Source organism: Peromyscus eremicus, chromosome 3, assembly GCF_949786415.1.
Source record: "Peromyscus eremicus chromosome 3, PerEre_H2_v1, whole genome shotgun sequence".
Taxonomy (NCBI): Eukaryota; Metazoa; Chordata; class Mammalia; order Rodentia; family Cricetidae; genus Peromyscus; species Peromyscus eremicus.
The window spans coordinates 9,671,534-9,688,141 of NC_081418.1; the positions used below are offsets into that span (position 1 = coordinate 9,671,534).

At 37.7% G+C, this 16,608-nt stretch overlaps 1 long non-coding RNA gene across 3 annotated transcripts in view; it reads left to right on the top strand.

Moving 5' to 3' along the window:
• Positions 1-16,608, top strand: part of LOC131906611 (uncharacterized) — a 43,444-nt gene that overhangs the window by 14,163 nt on the left and 12,673 nt on the right. The gene's annotated exons all lie outside the window — the stretch shown is intronic.

The following is a 16,608-nucleotide window of genomic DNA, read 5'->3' on the forward strand; positions in this document are numbered from 1 at the left end:
ATTTCTGTATTCAACACAAGAGACAGGGTCTGTGGGAAGATCAGCAAATGAGCCTGATAATGAATTATCTATGTGATATCAGTCTCACAAGCAGAACAGGTAAACCAAATATCCTGGTGAAATCTAAAGAAATCAATGCCTAGAGTCTAACTTTTCCCAAGTATCTGATAGGTTCATTCCAGTGTGTAGTTTTCTCTCCCATCTTTTTGATCTCCAACATCTATTTTCATTACAGCGGAAGTCTTTCAATCCACAACTTTCATATTGCATCTTCAAAATGGGGTTTTAACTTTAAGGAATTTACTTTGTAATTGATAAGCAAAATAATGTTAATCAATATTGCTTTAGAATAATAAAAAATGAAAATATTCCGTTCTGAAGTTTAAGATTGTGTTATTAGTACAATAATTTTAAACAATTCTCTGTGAGGAAACAAAGAATGACTTTCAATATCTTTCTCAGGGGTCAGCACGCCATGGCCGGCTGGGTGGCTGGGTGGCTGGGTGGCTGGGTGGCTGGGTGGCTGGGTGGCTGGCACTTGATGTCCTCCCCCTTAATCCCTCTTGCTCCTCCTTCTTCTCTCTGCTTTTTTTTTCTTGCTGCTCCCAGATTTCTCCTTTGATTTTTTCTCTCTGCCTGCCTGCCCCGCCTATCCTTTCTCCTACCTTGCTATTGGCTGTTCAGCTCTTTATTAGACCATCAGGTGTTTTAGACAGGCATGGTAACAGAGTTAAACAAATGCAACATAAAAGAATGTAACACATCTTTGCATCATTAAACAAATGTTCCATAGCATAAACAAATGTAACACACCTTAAAATAATATTCCACAGCATTGCTGCCTACAGATCCAGATGTGATATTCTCAGCTGCTTCTCCAGCACCATATCTGCCTACATGCCACTATGCTTCTCACCATGACAATAATGGATTAAACCTCTGAACTGTGAGCCAGCCACAAATGAAATGCTTTCCTTTATAAGAGTTGCCTTGGCCATGGTGTCACCCCATAGCAATAAAATCCCAACTAAGACAGATGGGTAAGTGGTGGGGAGCAAGGGAGCTGAGTTTGCAAGCATGCATAACAAAGAGATAACAAACCTTTTGTTGAAAACGGGTCAACCCTCCTATGTGGCTGTATTCTGGTTATCCAATGAGATTATCCTTACATCATCAACTGTATGATCATTAGAGATTTATACTGTTTAAAACTAGTGAAAATCTGTCAACTAACTCAAAACACAACAGTGATTCCCATTCCCAGTCATTTGAATTTACACATAGGTTTTAATATCTGTTTGCCAGTGCATTTTCTTTTAAAAGGATAATAAAATTTGACTGATAATTTTATTCATTCTGTTAGGATTGTTAAATATCTCTTTTTTGATATTGTTTTCTCTGTGGCTTGATTATTGTATTTCATTTATTTCTGTTCCCACCTTTAAATAATTTCTCCTATTTATTTATGATTTAATTTTTTTTTTTTCGAGACAGGGTTTCTCTGTGTAGCTTTGCGCCTTTCCTGGAGCTCACTTGGTAGCCCAGGCTGGCCTCGAACTTACAGAGATCCGCCTGGCTCTGCCTCCTGAGTGCTGGGATTAAAGGCGTGCGCCACCACCGCCCAGCTATGATTTAATTTTATCCTTTAATTTAGGTCTATAATACAAGTTTAATATTACAAGATTCCATCTATCACAACCTTAGCTACAACCCAAACAGTTGATGTTACATGTATCAAGTAGGGCTTTCTAGAGAAAGATGATGAAGAATATGTACCAGTTGGATAAACTGTATGTTAAATTCCATCTCACCCAACCACAACAGCTCTCGTGCAGAGAACAAACTACAAGAAATTTTGGTGATGATGTTGTGAAAGAGGTATTCTTAGATACTCCTATTGGAGATGTAAAATGATATATAAATCATGGAAATCAGTATGTAGGGTCCCCCAAAAAATTGAAAATAGAATTACCATATGATTCAGCTATACCATTCCTGGTTATACACTTAAAGGAATTCAAGTCCTTTCACACAAATCTTATACTATTTACATTATCTGGGATATGGAACAGATCTAGATTCCAAATATTTATATATGTATCTAAATATATATTATGTATATATGTATAAATATATCATATATAATTCTATTTTTTACTTTAATATATTATATATAATTATATGTAATTTATACATATTTGAAAGAAAGTTAATGTATGTAACTGGAAATCATGCCATGTTTTTCCTCCTATGAACAAGCTAGTTTCAAAACCACATATGTGTATTCATGTGTTTTTTTACATAGGTGCATGTATAGATGACAAAATAGAAAATAACCATGACATGGGAGGAACACATTTTAAGGGAGGTGGTCGGTAGAGAGAGGAGTGGCATACATAGAGTAAGAAAACACAAGCTGGGATCAACTTGAGTAGGAAAGAGAACCAGCTGGACAGGGAACCAGGAGAGGAACAAAGGGTTAATGATATATACGTGTGCAGATGCCATGCTAGCCTAAATTGCTGTTAAATACAAAAAATAACACTCTTTTAATAAATTGGAATACTGTAAGAAAAAAAGGGAATCAAAGTAAGCATCTAGACAGGAAAATATGCAACAAAATCACCAAAAATACTCTATCTTTCCCACATAGTTTTTCGTAAGTGCCAAAGATCTATTTTAAAATGATGTATAGTACATTTTCTACCAATTTAACCTATTCATTTGTGTTTAAGGTTGTTAAATAAATAACAATTTATTTAACAAATAGTATTATTTATATTGATTACATTACAATAACTATTATTTAATACATAAATAAATAATAGGTTTTATGGGACAAGTTATCTCACTCAGCAACCAAGGATAGTCTTTGTAAGATGAATTGCTAAACAGTTTTGTTAATAAAAAAAAACAAACCCAGAACCAGATATTGGGGTGAAAGCTGAAAGATCAGGAAATAGGACAAGTCACAGCCAACCTCACCTCATCAACTCCTCAGCTTCCAAAAAGAGCTACTTCCTGTATACCCACTCCTATATGACTTTCTGTTCTACATCTCACTTCCTCTCTCTGCCCAGCTATATCACTTCCTCTTTCTGCTCAGCTCTGTCACTTCCTGTCTGTCTGTACAGATCTCCAGACCTCTATGGTTAACAAGTACTGGGATTAAAGATGTGTGCCACCACTCCTAGTTCTGTTACCAATGTGGCCTTGAACTCACAGAGATCCAGATGGATCTCTGCCTCCTGAATGATATGATTAAAGGTGTGTGCTACCATTGCTTGACTTCTATGTTTACTATAGTGGCTGCCTTTTTCCTCTGATCCTCAGATAAGTTTTAATGGGATGCACAGATAAAATATCACCACAAGTCTTGACCTTTTAAAAAGTTTTTTGAATCATTTTTAAGACTTTTAATAAAAATATAATTACATCACTTCCCCTATTCCTTAGCCTTTTCTTACCCTCTTCCTCTTCCCTACTCATGCAACCCTCACGTCCTCTCAAACTGACAGTCTCTTTTTATTTGCTTGTTTTTAAATGTAGATATAGACATAGACAGATATAGATATTGATATAGATATAGATACTGGCTGGTTTTGTGTGTCAACTTGACACAAACTGGAGTCATCAGAGAGGAAGGAGCCTCAGTTAAGGAAATACCTCCATGAGATCTAACTGTAAAGCATTTTCTCAATTAGTGATCAATGTGGATGGGTCCACCCCATGGTGGGTGGTGCCATCCCCAGGCTGGTGGTCCTGAGTTCTATGAAAAAGAAGGCTGAGAAAGCAATGGGATAGCAATCCAGTAAGCAGCACCTCTCCACGGTCTCTGCCTCAGCTTCTGCCTTTGGGATCCTGCTCTGTTTGAATTCCTGTCCTGACTTCCTTTAGTGATGAACAGCAGTGCTGAAGTGTAAGCCTAACAAACCCTTTCCTCCCCAACTTTCTTTGATCGTAGTGTTTTGTTGCATCAATAGAAAAGCTGAGACAAATATGTGTGGTGATATTTTATTTGTGTACCCCAATAATGCTTATCTGAGGATCAAAGGAAAAAGCCAGCCACTATAGTAAACATAAAAGCCAGGCAGTGGTAGCACATGTCTTTAATCCCTTTAATCTTAGCATTGGGGGTGGGGGGCAGAGATTCATCCAGATCTTTGTGAGTTCAAGGCCATACTGGGGAACAGAACTAGGCATGGTGACACACACTTTTAATCCAAGTGCTCTTTAACTTTAGAGGTCTGGAAGTCTGTACAGACAGACAAGAAGTCACAGAGCTGGGCAGAACAAGGAAGTGATGTGCTGGGCAGAGAGAAGAAGTGAGAGGGCAGAACACAGAAAGGTTTATAGGCGTGAATATATAGGAAATAGCTCTTTTTGGCTGAGAATTTCCTAGCAGTAAGAATGTTGCTGTATTCTTTCTGCTTCTCTGATCTCTCAGTTTTCACCATAATATCTGGCTCTGTTTTTTTATTTTTTTATTAATAAGACCGTTTAGCAATTCGTCTTAAAAATACATATATGTATATATATATATATATACATACATATATATACATATGTGCATAAATGAAAAAGCACAGCTTGTAGAGTTTGTTTAGTGAAGCTTGTGAACATGTTTTTAGGGATAACCACATGGTATTGACTAACCAATTAGAGGTCTCATCCCTGGGAAAGACTAATTCTCCCTCTCTGTCAACAGTCATTAATTGCCTGTGGTTCCCTGTCTAAGGGTGGGCCCCTTCAGAGTTCCTCTTTCTTAGCCTTTCCATCAGTAGTGTCACTGTTCGGGTCTTATTTAGACAGCCATATTGCTATAGAATTATGGGTATCTTCCCTGTTGTCTCTAGGGGACACAATCTCCAGCGGACTTCCAGATTCTCTAGCTCTTGAAATCTTTTTGTCCTTCTTCTATAATGTTCCCTGAGCCTGTGCAGGAGTTGTGTTAGACACATATCCATTGTGGCTGGATTCTCTTGATCAGTTGATAGCTGCTTTAGGACCAGTTGAGGTCTTCGGTAATGATCTCCACGTGCTGAAAAGAGAAGCTTCTTTGATACATTTATCTACATATTGAGGATAACATACACACAGCTCACTGAATAGTGAGAGTTTGAAGTGATGCAGGCTTGGAGCCTTCACCTCTATGTTCTAGTCTCTGTGGTACAAGAAGATTCTCTGCAGGCTACAGAAAGAGAAACCTGGACACAAACCCAGCCACAATCCCCCTACCCACAATCTATCCTGCCCACAAGATGTGCTGGGGCAATGGTGGTTCAGAACTTGTGAGACTGGCCAACCAATGTCTAGTTTAATTTGAGGCCCAAACCATGAGAGAGAGAGAGAGAGAGAGAGAGAGAGAGAGAGAGAGAGAGAGAGTGTGTGTGTGTGTGTGTGTGTGTGTGTGTGTGTGAGAGAGAGAGAGAGAGAGAGAGAGAGAGAGAGAGAGAGAGAGAGAGAGAGAGAGAGACTATGGCTTGCCCTACATTGCCTGGATAGTCAAGAACTGGAGATTGGATAGGCCAGAGACCTAGGGTAGAACCAAACACAACTGGAAAAAAAAAAGAATCAGTGAAATGATTATTAATGATATTCTTCTATATTCATAGATCAAAGCCTTGTCTAACAGTCATCAGAGAGGCTTCCTCCAGCAGCAGATGTAAGAACCTTCTGAGACCCTGAGACAGACATTATGCAGAGAAAGAGTCTAAATTGGAAGTCTCTATTAGGTCCCTCTGCTCTCCTCAGAGATCAGGGACCCTGCAAATGGGGGGAGGAAAGACTGTATGAGTAACAGGGGTCAACAATACCAGGAGAATATGGCCCAAACTAAGCAGGTTCACATGGGTTTACAGAGACTAAAACAGCAAGCACTGGGCCTGCATGAGTCTGTTCCAGGCCCTCTGCATATATGTTATGGCTGCTAGCTTGCTGTTTTTGTGGGATACCTAACAGTGGGAGTGGGTGTATCTCTGACTCTTGCCTGCTCTTGAGACTCTTTTCCTCCTATTGGTTTGCCATGTCCAGTCTTGGTATGTGGGCTTTTGCCTTGTCTTATTGTATATTGTTTTGCCCTGTTTGGTTGTTGTCTTTTGGAGGCCTGCTCTTTTCTGAATAGGAAATGGTGGGGTAGATATGGGATAGAAGGGAGGTAGAGAGAGTTAGGAGTAGAGAAGGGAGGTGAAGCTGGTTGGGATGTATTATATGAGAGAAGAGTCTATTTTCACAAAAAAGGAAAGAAGGAATCTGAATTTATAATGCACTCTGGCCCTACACTGGTCTAGTAAAGTGACAGTAGTAGATTTTCCTCTAAGATTCATGAACTCAATTACACTGATAATTGGCCAGGTTTCTAGAACCAGGAATTATTTACTTCCTGTTGAATGGGCTTTAAATCAATTAGACAGTTGTTTTTTATCCCCAAGATATACATGCCACTATTGGACCTTTACGGATATCTTGCCATGCGGTCATTGTTGTGGTTCATAAGCATCACAACTGGACAAAACTGATGATTGCTTCCCTCTTGTGGCAGCAAGGATAACACCTCAGGCACTATGCAAGCTAGACAGTAAGAAAGGAGCTTATATTTGATTGAACTTGAATCTTTTGAGTTCTACATATGAATTGTTTGGGTATTTTTTAGCAACCTCTAAGAGGCAACCAAGGACTACAACTACACCAACAGTCTATTTTGTTTGGAGAGTCACTTAGACTACCATGACCTCTTAGTACTGGGGGGTTATCATTCTTTGCTGTGGGATGGTCTGTATGTCAAATGTGTTGCTGATTGGTCAATAAATAAATCACTGATTGGCCATTGGCTAGGCAGGAAGTATAGGCGGGACAAGGAGAATAATTCTGGGAAGTGGAAGGCTGAGAGAGAGAGACACTGCCAGCCGCCACCATGACAAGCCGCATGTGAAGATCTCGGTAAGCCACGAGCCACGTGGCAAGGTATAGATTTATAGAAATGGATTAATTTAAGATATAAGAACAGTTAGCAAGAAGCCTGCCATGGCCATACAGTTTGTAAGCAATATAAGTCTCTGTGTTTACTTGGGTCGGGTCTGAGTGGCTGCGGGACTGGCGGGTGAGAGAGATTTGTCCTGACTGTGGGCCAGGCAGGAAAACTCAAGCTACAATTCTTGGTACTGATATACACATATACATATATATACATATATATTATATATATTATTATATATTATATATATAATTTTGGTGAGTATGAAATAACATGGTCACTTTAGGCTTTATCAAACATCTTTATTTGTTCCTCTTTCCTCTCTCCCTTCGTATTTACCTCCCTCCCCCTTTCCAATTTAATTCCCCCTCCATATTTTACTATCCCTCTGCCCCAAATTTCACATGGACTCCACTTGCCCAGAAACAAAGGCCAACAGTTGACAGAGGGAGCTTCATAATACTTAAAAGCTTCTGTGCATTTCACAATCAACCAAGTGAAGAAGGAACTAGCAGAGTGGGAGAGAATCCTAGGACAGGAGATGAGATCCAGAATATAAGAGGAATTCAAAAAGCAAAGAGAAAAGAAAACAAATGGCACAGATAAAAATGTGCTGTGGATCTGGAGTCATCAATAGAAGAAATGGAAATTGCTAAGAAATAACTCAAAATGCACTCATTACCCTGAGCAATTAGGGAAATGCAAGTTAAAACAATTTTGAGACTGTATCTTGTTCCAGTGAGATTGCTAAGATCAACTAAACACCTGACAACATCCTGGTGACACTGTACAATAAGAGAACACCCAATCACTGCTGCCAGGACAGAGCTGCCAGGACAGAACCGTGTTCCAGCCACTCAGGAATAAGTATGGAGAATCCTGTGGTCGTTCGCATAAGGATGGTACCTGTAGGCGTATATTTTTGAGCACATAGTCACCAGGGAGTGGAACTACATGGAAGGATTAAAAAGATTAAGAGGTGTTGCCATGTTGGAGTTTCTCATTGGAAGAAGTGTGTCACTGGAGGTAGGATTTGAGGCTTCAAAAGCCCACACAGACCCAGTTTCTCTCTGTCTCTGTCTCCCTGTCCCTTTCTCTCTCTCTGTCTGTCTCTGTCTCTGTCTGTCTCTCTGTCTCTGTCTCTGTCTCTGTCTGTCTCTGTCTCTCTGTCTCTCTCTGTCTCTCTCTCTGTCTCTCTCTGTCTCTCTCTCTGTCTCTCTCTCTGTCTCTCTCTCTCTCTCTCTCTCTCTCTCTCTCTCTCTCTCTCTCTCTCTCTCTCTCTCTCTCTCTCTCTCTCTCTCTCTCTCTCTGCATGCCTGCCTGCAGGTCAAGATGTAGCTCTCAGCTCCTTCTCCAGCACCATGCCTGCCATGCATGCCATCATGCTACTAGCCATGATGATAATGAGCTAACTTTGGGAAACTATAAGCAAGCCCACAATTACATACTTTATTTTATAAGAGTTGCTGTGGTCATAGTGTCTCTTAACAACAATAGAGCATTGACTAAGACTTCTGTTGTGTGGTCCAGTTCTACTACTTTTTGGCATATGACCAAAGAACTAGATAGCCTACTCCACTAATACATTTTTACTCTTTTTAATTGCTGTTGTATTCAGTGTAGACAATGGAAACAACATAGACGTCCTTCAACCTGAAAATGGGCAATGAAAATGTGATACATATCCACTGTTGAATACTATTTAATTTTGAAAAAAAATAAAATCATGAATTTTGCAGGTGAATCAGTGGAACTGGAAAGGGTTGCATTGATTGAAGTACTCCCTACCAAGAAAGACAAACACCAAATGTTCTCTCTTATCTGGAGTTCTTAGCTCCAAATCTTCAGGTGTGAATGTATAACATGGGGTAAATTAGAAACTACGAAAGTAAAAAGGGTTCATAGTGGCAGGGCTAGGAAGGAAATCTCAGGATACAGTCTGGATCTGGCTATGTAGTCCAGGCTGGTTCTGAACTCTCAGTGACCCTGCTGCCTTTACCTCTGACTATGGAAATTGCATGTATGTGCATTACACACAACCCCAAAGATAATTTCTGAGCAGTTAGCATACATACTAGGAATGTTAATGTAGTATATTAAATACGGTTTCTGTTCTGCAATTGAATTTGTTCTCTGACAATTCCCTGCATGTGTGTAATGTACTCTGGTTACTCCCATTTCCCATCTTTTCTTACCTTCCTCCCATTAGAGCTTCTCCCTTTCAAAAAAAAAGAAAAATCCCTTCCCCATCTTCATGTATTTTTGCCTATTCTGTGACCCACTGAGTGTAACTAGGGACATTTATATGACCGTAATTTTGAAATTTGGAATTTGGAACATTGGAGCATGGTGGGCTCATCAGTATTGATTTTTCATTCTTGTCTTTTGTTTTCTTTTTTGTTGTTGTTATTATTATTGTTGTTTTTTTTTCTTTTCTTCTTTTAAGATCTGTTCTTTGTTCAGGCTTTATGCACCATGACACATATTAAAACTTCTAAGATATTTACTATTTAGTAAAATATTTCGAGCCAATATTAATTTCATGTTTGTATACCAGAGAATTTCTTCAAAATTTAACTTTAACATGGACCATTCCATTTCCTCACAGTTTCCTCAGTTTTTGTCATCTGCTCTATCAACTAGAGCTATAATAGCTTTCCATTTGCAAATGTAACTAAAATGGCCTTTGTTCATTCATTCTCCTACTGATAAAATGTAGAGTTATAAAAACTGAGCACCCATTTCACGAAGGAATTTCACTTAGTTTGTGACTTGCCCATTGTATATTTCAGGTAACCTTTCTTCTTAATTCTGTCACTCAGACAAGTTTATCTTCCTGTCAACAAGTATAATGAGATATTTCTAGCAACCTCCGGGGTCTATTTCTTCAGTAATCATTTGATCTAGGAATCTAGTAATATAGTCAAAAAGGAAATGAGGCTTACTTGACATAAATGGTTCCTAGCAAATGTTTTCTGGCTGCTAACATTCTCAGCATTCCAAAAACTAAATTAATCACATGCTCAAAAACTCAATAGATAACTCTGTGACTCTATAAGAATTTTTTGAGTTTTACAAAGTTCTCTAATTTGAGTGGTATGATATTTATTTTTCTGTGGATTTTTCATTAATCATAAATTCTGAAAATTTATCAGGAGTTGATTTAGTATTATAATTTATGTTTACTAAGATAAATATCAAAATAATTCAGATAGCTCCAAATATGAGTTTTTGTTTTAAAAGACTTGAACACTTTCAATTAAATAACATATGACATTTTTATTTATCTATTAGATAAAATTCTGATCAATGGGACTTATAAAATTATTTATATAATCATATACTTCTATAGTTTATACTGAATACATAACTATGCTTCTAAAATGTCATTTAGCCCTTTAAAATGATTTTAGTATCTATCTTAGTCACTGTTCCATTGTTGTGAAAAGACACCATGATCAAGGCAACTCACATAAAAGGAAGCATTTAGTTGGGGGCTTGCTTACAGTTTCAGAGGTTTAGTTCATTATCATCCTGGTGGGGAACATGGCAGCAGGCATGGAGGACATGGTGACTGAGTAGTTGAGAGCTACATCCTGATCCATGGGCAGAAGGGAAGAGAGATTGGGCCTTGCATGGGCTTTTGAAACATCAGAGCCCACCCCAGTGACACACTTCCTTCAATAAAGCCCATACGTCCTAATCCTTCTAATATTTTCGAATAGTTCCATTCCCTGGTGACTAAGCATTCAAATATATGCACCTATGGGCCATTCTCATTCAAAGTGCCACAGTATCTTCCTGGTTTCCTTTTATAATGGCACAAAATATTTAATATATTTGTCTTTTATATTTGCAATATATGCCAACAATACACTTCTCTCAGTGAATTAAGAAGTATATAGTGGTATTCTTGGCTTCAAGGTCCTGACTTATATTATCATTAAAATTTATATTAGCTACCATAAGTTTATCTTAGCAAGCCAGATTGTATATAACACAAAAATAATTTATATTATTTTATTATTTCCAATCTAAATACATAAGATATATCACAATCCTAAGAATTAAATTCATATCTTTCTTGATCAATTTTCTTTTTAGCTACCAGAACAGTGATATTCTGATGCCCAGAATATTTAGCAAAGGGTCGTTGAAAGTAATGAAAACAAGAAAGTACATGTATTTGAGAATCGTGTCAGTGGCAGCATTATGAAAATATCTCACAACCATGGAAGCTGATGTTTCCCCCAGGAAATGTTTCTCATGAAGAAATGTGCCTTTCCACATAACAAATCAATTGAATAATATTTTGCACATATGTATCTCATTTCCCAGAGAACAAATCAATACCCATGTCTATTTCGTAGCACTAGATACTGATATACAAAAAAAGTTTTGTAAGATAACCTGACTCACACAAATACTACAAATTTGGAAGCATAAGTCATTTTGAAATTAAATCATTAAAAACTGTCTTATCTAAGCAATAACACTGGAAGCTTTTCAAGGAGCAGAATAGGCACTACCCATCCGTAGGGAATATTGAAGGAGATAACGGTGCTGACAACTGGACAACAACATGACACATGAAAGGAAATCCCTGCTATGATGGGAGAAATAAAACCCACATCTGTTATTAACATTAAACAGGAATGAGGCTACACGGTAAAAGTGGAGGAAGGAAATTCAAACTGAATGCAATGTGACTTTTTAAAATATATTAAGACTTCATATTAATAGATTAATAACTACTGAGCAATGATTGGATACGCAGGAGGCTACTAACAATTTGCATACAATTCAGAGTAAGACAGCTGGTGATAGCACACTCAGTTCTCTTATCATAAGTATATTTCATGGTACACTTCATATTAGTTCTATGATAAACAGAGATTAGATCTTTGAAAAGTGATATTTTATAGTTAGTTGTTAGGTTTACTCCCCTTTTTGAGTGCCTTATATCTTTATTCACCAGTGGTGGCAGATATCACATATGGGATCTTTCATACAGTGAAATCTGTAGTTTAGAAACTCAAAGACAGAGAACTTAATTGGGAAAGGAAATTATGTCTCATGCTAGCCATCCTTTCTTTTGAAATTTCATTGTTATATTTTCATACACATTTGCCATTTTATGATGTATAAGCTTCAGGTTCTTATGAATGAATACTACCCATATGTCAGATCTGAAAGCATACAGACAACATGGATTTGCAATTGCCCACCAAGCTGCATCTTCTCAGGAACATCACAAGGTTTACTATTTTACTACTTTCTACTCAAACTTCGATGTCTGATATTGTTTATCGTGTATGTACATTAACACAGACAGTGTAATTTCTATCACTTCTGTATATGAATACATGTATTCTTACATTAAAAATCCTTATGTTTCGAGACTAGGCAGCTGGCTCAGTGGTTAAGAGTACTTGTTACTCTTGTGAAGGACTCAAATCTGATCCCACAGTGGTTGGCTCACAAGCACCTGAATCTCCAGTTCCAATGGATTAATTATCCTCTTTTGGCCTCCATGAGCACCTGCACACATGTGCACCTACCTTTTCTGACTTCCTTCACATACACACACATAATTTAAAATAACTAATTTTTTAAGAATCACAGTTTAAGTTTCGATAAAGACTGAGTAATACAACCATTAATTTAAATGACTAATCATTTTTTCTTTTTCATTTCATTTCCTCTCACTCCCTAAATTATTAAACATGGATGAAGTTAGAGCAAATTGAAGACCACACACATTTTTAGAAGACACCACACAAAGCAATGGACTTATTTGTGGCATTGTGATGCATACTTTGCTTATATTCATTACACTTCTTCAATGCTCTTCCCACCATGCCCTCATGCTAATCTCTTTCCTTCATCTCAGTGAATTCCCTCTTGTTTTCATGACATATACATACATTATTCTCTTTTTTCTCCCTTTTCTCTCTCATACTCCCCTTTCCACTTTATGGCCTACACACACACACACACACACACACACACACACACACACACACACGTCTAAGTCCTGCACATTAGAGAATATGTGCTATTTGCATTTCTGAGTCTACCATATTTCATTTAACATATTGATTTCATTTTTCCTTATGAAATAAAATTCCGTCATAGATATGTACTATATTTTCTTTGATCACCCATTTGTTCACCTAGGAAAGTGTCCTTCCTTAACTATCGTGAGTAGTGATGAGTATACACAGGGAACTATCTCTGCGACAGAATCTAGAGTCCTTTGGGTACACTCAGAACTAGTAGTGCAGTTGCATCATACAGTAGTTCTACTTTGGTGGAAACTCCATGTTGTTTTCCATAGCCATCCTTGTTTACATTCCCACCAACACTGGAGAACAGTTCTCTTTCCAACATTGTTACCAACATTCCTGATCATTTCCTTTCTTGATGATAGCCATTCTGACTTGGGTCACATAGAATTTTAAAGAAGTCTTAATGTAGACTTTCTTGAGAGATAAACATGTTGAACAGATTTCTAAGTACTTCCTAGACAAAGAAATTTGTATTTCTTTTCTTGAGAACTGTAGGGTTAGTTCATTAACCTGTTTGCTTATTAGAAGGTGTTTTTGATTACATAATTCTTATCAACCTTGTCTGAGAGATGATTGGTAATGTTCTACCATTTTACAGGCTGTATCTTTACTGATTGTTTTCTTTGCTGTGCAGAAATATTTTAATTTCATGTGATCATATTGATCAAGTATTGGAAATATTTCCTATTGGAGTTCTTTTCAGAAAGTTCCAGTTTCAAGGTTTCAGATCATGTAATAAGTTCATGAATCCATTTTGAGTAGATTTCTTATACAGTGATATATATAATTCATTTTTCTATACATAGAAATCCGGCTTTCTGGAGTAACGGTTGTTGAAGAGACTATCTCCCATCCAATGTGTGTTTTAATGCCTTGGTCAGCAATGCCTTTTCCCTGTTTGTAGACGTGTGGCTACAGATTTGTTGCATACAGCCTTTGTTTGAGTGCCAGGTCCTGCCCAACTGACAAACAGCCTTGAATGGAGGAGTGAGGATTAATGAATAATAGACGTAGAGGTAAAAGAAAAAGACAGAGACAACAGAATAACATTGGGAGGGCTCTGGATCAATACCACAGTCGCCTCAAGTTTATTCCTCGTAGGCTTTTTATACATCAGCAAGGGGAGAGGCAAAAGACCTCCTCCTCTCAAGGACAAAGTACAGACAAGTGTAAACACTTCCTTAGTTCTTAAAACATCTACTAGCTGTGCCTTCCGGCAAAGCATCCTGTAATTAGGCCTTGAAATATAAGACACCTAGTAACCACACCTCTGGCCAAAACATCCTATTATGCAGCTTTGTAGGGGAAAGCAAGCTCGGACCCTGATCTTGAGTCAATATGAAATAAGGCCTCACTGTGGAGTCTCTGTGGGCCTCCACACTTGAGGATTTACTATTGATTGTGTGTTGGTTAACAATACAGAGATTTTCAGCAAAAAATAATTGAAAATTGATTAGAAAAGTCACTAACTGTTCTGAGAAAATAACGAGAATGTTTACATTTACATTTTGATAACATCTATGTATTCAGTATATTAATGATTTTATTGCATGGCATTTTCCTCATTCTCTGAGTGAGATATAGCCATTCTGATAAAGGATGGAAGTGATGAGTATGGAAACTTACTGATTTTTTTTAAGTTCTTTCATTTCTTTTCTTTTTTTTTTTTTTTCAAGACAGAGTTTCTCTGTGTAGCTTTGCGCCTTTCCTGGAACTCACTTGGTAGTCCAGGCTGGCCTCGAACTCACAGAGATCTGCCTGGCTCTGCCTCCCTCCCGAGTGCTGGGATTAAAGGCATGCGCCACAACCGCCCAGCAAATTCTTTCATTTCTTAGTCAATAAGATTTTTTTCAGAGTGAGTAGGTTCAGTTGAGATTAAGAGGAAGTCAGATTTCTCTTTTAAAAGAAGTGTATGCTGCTGGGCAGTGGTGGCATGAGCCTTTAATTGCAGCACTAGGGAGGCAGAGGCAGGTTGATCTCTGAGTTCAAGGCCAACCTGGTCTACAGAGTGAATTCTAAGAAGGTCAGGGCCAAAAAGAGAAACCCTGTCTTGGAAAAGAAAAGAAGAAGAAGAAAAGGAAAGAAGGAGAAGGACGAGGATTGTCCTGTAGCTAAATGACATTCCGAGAAGAAACTGTGACATGTCTACAAGAAATGTTCACTGAAGGTAAGAATCTCCATTAGACATTAGGGAATCCTTAAATGAAAGAATGCTTTTCACCAGAAGAAATAATATATAAGACTGAAGAGCAATTGAGAATTAACTGGAGAAAGCTTAGCTCACTAAACTTTAGCATTTCCTAAAGTTAGACCCACATTGTCATGGCTGCTATGGATTTTGGGAGGACATTTTGTGGAAGGAAAGAATTACATGTGAATTATGTCGATGATGTGTATATTTAAAGTACCCCTTAATGAAATTCAGAGGAAGCAAATAAAACTGATTTAGTGAGATGTATTGTAGTAAGAATGGTTGATCTCTATGTGGCTGTTATTTTAAATTCTGCCTTGGCAAGTTCTCTTTAGGAGATGAAAAAAGAAAAATAAATTAACATTTCTAATTCTTAATTCATTATTCACTAAGAGAATAGTAATAATGTTTAAACCACTGAGTGTTGGAAGATTTTGATACAAAATGTGCGAAGTTTCTAATGCACATCATGCCCCTTAGCTGTGATTACAGTGGTGTTAATAATTCCATCTCTGGGCATGAGAAATATTAGATGTATGTGATATACCCATCTATGCATGTATTAATTACTGGTGAATGAGTATATCCTCTGAAATGTATGACTTTTTGCAAGTTAAATTGTGATTAAATAAACAGTTTAACAGATAGAATTTGGCAAGTTATTTATTTTGCAGTTGTGACTATCAAACCTGTATAATGGAGTAGGTTGCTCCATGAACTTAGTTGTTTAGTCTGGATCAATCATAGAAACATCTGTAAAGAAACTGACAAGCCTATCTGGCTACTGTATCACATAGCACACACTGTATACCACATATTGCAATACCGTATAGTCTCATGTTTTGATTCTATGTTCATCAAGAAATATTTTAATTATAAATTGATATTTTATGTGTTTTGCTTAGCAAGGCAGAAAGCATTTTTTTTTTCCGAGACAGGGTTTCTCTGTGTAGCTTTGCACCTTTCCTGGATCTCGCTCTGTAGACCAGGCTGGCCTGGAACTCACAAAGATCCACCTGGCTCTGCCTCCCAAGTGCTGGGATTAAAGGCGTGCGCCACCACTGCCCGGCCTGCAGAAAGCATTTTTAAGTGACCTTCATCAAGTTGTTATTAGCTAATGAAATGCTGGATGATGCTTCCACCATCAATTTGTTTAGGATAAGCCAGTTTCTTGAGTTTAATGATTTGACTTTGTGAAATGAAATGTCGGCATATACACCATGCTTTACATCTAAGTAAGAAGTTTTAAAGTTAAGGCATGGATTTTTACATTATAACTTTTTACCTAAAAACTCTGTGTGTGTGTGTGTGTGTGTGTGTGTGTGTGTGTGTGTGTGTGTATGAATTATTTGGTGCTTTGTTTTGTCTACTTT